The sequence below is a fragment of the Myotis davidii genome, unplaced genomic scaffold (assembly GCF_000327345.1).
Source record: "Myotis davidii unplaced genomic scaffold, ASM32734v1 scaffold560, whole genome shotgun sequence".
In the NCBI taxonomy this organism is placed as follows: domain Eukaryota; kingdom Metazoa; phylum Chordata; class Mammalia; order Chiroptera; family Vespertilionidae; genus Myotis; species Myotis davidii.
Window position 1 is genome coordinate 3,386,405 of NW_006294418.1, and position 5,805 is coordinate 3,392,209.

The 5,805-nt window shown below is 38.8% G+C and overlaps 1 long non-coding RNA gene across 1 annotated transcript in view; it reads right to left on the reverse strand.

Annotated features, from left to right (window-relative positions):
* Positions 1-271: 271 nt before the first annotated feature.
* Positions 272-5,805, reverse strand: part of LOC107183906 — a 14,919-nt gene continuing 9,385 nt past the window's right edge. The window contains exon 3 of the long non-coding RNA XR_001514728.1: positions 272-1,873. This is a non-coding gene — a long non-coding RNA (uncharacterized LOC107183906). The remainder of the gene's footprint in view (positions 1,874-5,805) is intronic.

Genomic DNA, 5,805 nt, shown 5'->3' on the forward strand with positions numbered 1-5,805 from the left:
TGCTCTATTTTATGTCCTCTCCCCAGAAAACCACAATGTAATTCCTGGTTTAAATGCCTATCAATGTTAAATGCATATATTTCTTTTTTTTAAATCATGCCCTTGACCGGAATCGGGCCTGGGACCCTCGAGTCCGCAGGCTGATGCTCTATCCACTGAGCCAAACCGATTAGGGCTATATTTCTTATTAAGTAAAGCCTAATTACAAGGTAAAACAGTGTTTGCTGCTTCATTTAAGAACACGCACACACAAGAACACACACACACAGTCTTTCCTAAAATAACATATTTGAAAATGGTAAAGTTTTCCAAATATTAATTACAATCCCAAATAAAAACTGCAGGGCAGTTCAATTATGGCACAATCAATGAATGACAGAGCATTTCATTTCAAAAATCCCTGAGTTTTAGGACCTAAACATCCCTTTATTCCAGATTCAAAAGAATTTAAGGCATTCAAATGCTACAACACACCTGTCTTTTAGTTATAGACATTGCTTCAATGAAAAACACAGCTTAAAAACCATGAAATGAAATCAATTCCACATAAAGCTATTGTATGATTCTGATCTCTGATCTGACTTGTAAATGAGATGTGTGTGACTTCCACTCTTCAGCAACCGGGAACTCTTTTCCCAGCAGAATGGCTGTTAGCTTCACTGCATTCTGACCAAAAGCGAGCGGTAGTGGCAGCAGCACGCTGACAAATTGAATGGTGCAGGCCTTGAATAAAGATTTCAAGGTAAGTCAAGAGGGAATCTTATTCTGTTTGTAAATAAACTGTATGAACTATATATAATGTAACCTATGTTTTATATCCTGGACTGACAGAGTTTTTCTTGAATACTAAGAAGAAAAAAATGTTCAAGATTCACTGAGAAAATAAATGGGAATCAACTTTGAGAAAATCTACCCACCTCATTTCCCAGAACTGCTTTCAAAGCCTCTATAAGTGATCTAAATAGATGGATGCCAAAAGCAGGGACTCTAACCAAATAAAACACTGATTTGGTTTAGAGAATACTTTGATGTTCTAGTTTTCTTGTGATTCAATAATTTAATAAATACATAGGTTTATTTCCAGTTCACACCCACTCCTTAAATTATTTTAAGTAAATTTAGTTAATAGATCTGAAGTTATTAGTTATTTTTAATGGTTGTTAATTTATTAACTGTTCTATATTAATACTGTACAGTATGATTTCCTACTGACTTTCAAGAAACTACAGAAAAGGATGTTTTCCTAGAAAGTTCAGGGTACAGTAACTTTTTATAAATAAAATGCCCTAAGTGAAAATTTCTATGTGAAAATCATAGTCCTTAAATCAATCTTTTTAGGTTAACATTTTTAAGTTAAGCAAATGTTTGTCTTTACAGTATTTACTTTGTGGTAAGAGAACCCAATAATAAAAAGTATAACTATATAACTTCGATATATATATATGAACTTTAAAGATTAATTACCAAGGCAATTACCATATATCACTATAGAATGAGAATACATTACACATTCCCCAAGTAAATATCAAATTTACTTCAACCACCCTCACCCCCACCCCACCAAAAAAGAAGTCATTTTTATTTAGTCATAGTCAAAGTCCTTGGACTCATAGTAGGGCTTCTTGATGCCATATTGGTGTCACATTCTGCCAGTCATCCAGTCAGCCTTCTTTTTCAACTTCTTTGTCTACTAGTGCATCACTGGACCCAGCAGGCAGCTCACCCAGACAATTTCAGTAACGGATTTTGGCTCTCTGTGCATAACAGATGAAAATCTTTACGAAGTATCCAGTTTGTCTTATAGCTGAGAGATCTGAACCTGCTGCAGATGTCACATATAAATTCTCGAACGGATTTTTATCATCTGTGTCACCTATAAAACAAGACAGTGTCACCAACAGCCTTGTCCTGGAGAACAACTATTTCAGTAATGCAAAACTTTCTGCATCATAACTACAGTCATTTATTTGCCTAAAACAGGGGTCAGTAAACTAGATCCCGCAGGACATAAGTGCCCTATTAGGTATACCACGACCTAAGAATAAATTTTCTATTAAAAAAAAAGTTTTAAAACTTTCGAAAAGTTTTTAGAAGACTAATATGAAAATTAGTGACCTGTGAAAATTACATGAAATACAAATTTCAGTCTCCAAAAATAAGGTTTTATAAGAACATGGCTACTTATTCTTTTTTCACATTTTTCTATGGCTGCTTTCATGCTAAAATGGCAGACTTAAGCAGGTGCAGTAGAGACTGTGTGACCCATAAATGCCAAAATATTTACTATCTGGTACTTTAAAGAAGTTTGCTGACCCCTGGCCTACAGGATATTTAGTGGGTAGATAATATGATACCTCGTGTCTTTTGCATAAGGAACCCAGTTGTTCCCCTGTTTACTTCTATCCAATCATTTAACACAGTCATGCGCCACATAATGACGTTTGGCCAACAAGAAAGAGCATATATAGTGGTCCCATAAGAAGAAACCCAAAGAAAATCCGTAGTGAAGTGTTTAGCAGAAACTCTTATAGACCAATGAGCTTCTCAAAAGTTTGAAAACATGGACCTCAACACCAAATTGTTTCACTAATACAGAGGAAGTGTTTATGGTACATTAGCTCCTTACAAGTGAATGTATGATTTTAAAAAAGAAAAAAAAAATCAAGCAAACAAATATGAATATACTTCTGAAAAGAGGGACACCTCCTCAAGAAGAAACCAGCCTGGCTGGCATGGCTCAGTGGTTGAGTGTCGACCTATGAACCAGGAGGTCATGGTTCGATTCCCAGTTAGGACAAATAACCAGGCTGCAGTCTCCATCCCCAGTAGGAGGTGTGCAAGAAGCAGCCCATCAGTGAGTCTTATCATTGATGTTTCTCTCCCTCTCCCTTCCTCTCTAAAATCAATTAAAATACATATTTTGTAAATCTTTTTTTTTTTTTAAAGAACTCAGGCAGGTCTTTCTGGAGCTGAAGCAGGCATTGTTAAAGGAGATGACAGCTCCATGCCTGTTACTGCCCCTGAAGACTTCCGTGGGACAAGATGTGGAGGTAATAAGTAGTGATACAGATGATCCTGACACTGTGTATGTCTAGGCTAGTGTGTGTGTGTGTGTGTGTGTGTGTGTGTGTGTGTGTGTTAGTTTTTAACAAAAATGTTTAAAAAGTAAAGAATCAAAATAAAAAATGTTAAATATAAAGCTTATAAAATGATATAAAGAAAATATATTTGTATAACTTTATTTTTGTGTTTTAAGCTATTATTACAAAAGAGTAAAAAAATTAAAATTTAAAAGTTTGTAACTTAGCCTGGCTGGTGTGACTCAGTGGACTGAACATCGTCCCATAGACAAGAGATCCCAAGTTTGATTCCAAGTTAGGGCACATGCCCGGGTTGCTGGCCTGACCCCCAGTAGGGGTTGTGCAGGAGGCAACCGATGGGTGTCTCTCTCTCTCATTGATGTTTCCATCTCTCCCTTTCCCTTCTCTCTAAAAATCAATAAAAATGTAAACATATTTAAAAATAAATAAAAGTTTATGTTAAAAAGTTATAGTAAGCTAAAGTTAATTTATTATTGAACAGAGAAATATTCTTAATAAATTTAGTGTGCAGTGTTTATAAAGTCTACAGTAGTGTACAGTATCTTAAGCCTTCACATTCACTCACCACTTACTCAATGACTCACCCAAAGGAACTTCTAGTCCTGCAACCTCCATTCATGGTAAGTGTCCTATTAGGTATACCACTTTTTATCTTTTATACTAGAGACTCGATGCACGGAGATTCGTGCAAGAATAGGCCTTCCTTCCCCTGGCTGCCAGCACCGGCTTCCCTCCGGCACCCAGGACCCAGGCCTTCACTCTGGCCGCTGCCTTCCAACTTCGCCCCAGCCCTGTCACCCTCCTGTAGCTCCCTCCACTCCCTGCCCCGCCCCCAGCAAGCATCTATCTCACCCCACCCCGGCCACTCTGTGGGCACTGCCCAGAGGCCTGGAGCGCCCGAGAGGGGTGGAATGCCTGCGTCCTGGCCTGGCCACTGCCATCTTTGTCACGTCAATTTGCATATTCCCTTCTTATTGGCTGTGGGTGCCGCCATCTTTTCGTGAAGTGATGGCCAATTTGCATATTGTCTTTATTAGATAGGATGATATTTTTACTGTATCATTTGTTTAGATATGTTTATGCACAAGTACTTCCCACTATATTACAAATGCTTACAGTGTTCAGTACAGTAACATGCTATACAAGCTTGTAGCTTAGGAGCAATAGACTAGACCAGTGGTCGGCAAACTGCGGCTTGCGAGCCACATGTGGCTCTTTGGCCCCTTGAGTGTGGCTCTTCCACAAAATACCACGTGCGGGCGCGCACGTACAGTGTGACTGAAACTTCGTGGCCCATGCGCATTAGTCGGTATTTTGTGGAAGAGCCATATTCAAGGGGCCAAAGAGCCGCAAGTGGCTCACAAGCCGCAGTTTGCTGACCACTGGACTAGACCATAGAGCCTAGGTGTGTAAGTAGGCTATACCACCTGGGTTTGTACAAGTGCACGCTATGATGTTCACACAACAACCGAATTGCCTAACCAGTCATTTCTCAGAATGTATCCCAACTTCTCAGAATGTAAGCAACACATTGCTGTATTTCTTGGGTAGGCCTGTCATTCCAGCAGACAACTATAATCACTTTACTTTCTACTTTAATTCAGCCTTGCCTCAATCCAAGGGGTAAATATTGCCCATGGGCAGAAAGAAGGCAAAGAGCTCAGCCTCAGGTCGAAGTCTAATTCTCCAATGTTGGCCTCTTCTGTGTCCTCCTAGTCCTCCTGATTCTGTATTTCTGCTGTATAGGCTTCCTATACTGGATACCAGTCTTAAAATCTCTTGATTTTATTAAAACTTTAACACTCCTCTTTCTATTGTAAGAGGAGAGGGGAGTTTCTTGCCACCATGGGACTGCAATGGATAAATGTATTTGACCAGATTTCTGAGTTAAAATATAATTCTCGACAGGAAGTTGTTAACAGTCCACAATGAGACTATGTCCATACTATTAATGTCACTATAGAACCCATCCGTAATTCATATGCTGTTGCAAACAACTAATTCACAAATACATTCATAAATTGTAAACTGACTAGAAAATCACTATGAATAGCAGGAAGACTCTAACAGCAGACAGATTAAGCCTAGTGTAAAGACTTCAGAGAAAATGGTAGTTCATTCTCAGCAAAGTGAAATTTCACAACCCTAAAGTAGCTTGCCTTGCTAAACAGCTCAGAAAACTGCATGAATAGCTCACAACCAAGAATGGTATCAAGAATGAATGTGCTGCCCTAGCCGGTTTGGTTCAGTGGATAGAGCATCGGCCTGCGGACTCAAGGGTCCCAGGTTCGATTCCGGCCAAGGGCATGTACCTTGTTTGCGGGGACATCTCCAGTAGGGGGCGTGCTGGAGGCAGCTGATCGATGTTTCTCATCGATGTTCCTAACTCTCTATCCCTCTCCCTTCCTCTCTGTGAAAAATCAGTGGGAAATATATTTAAAAAAAAAAAAAAAGAATGAATGTGCTAATTGGAATAACCATTAACCAAATCTCAGTTTCGGATAGCAACCCTATCAATCTTAAATAGAAATAAAAGTCTTTAAAACAAATACAGGAATCTTCTGCCCATTTGGGTAATAATATAGACGGTTAGTGACATGTCCTTGCAGCCAAGAAAAGAAACTAGAGGCATGTACTCCATATTTCAAATAAATATGCAACAGATTGAAGTTTAAAATTTTACCCATTTGATGAATCTAGCCTC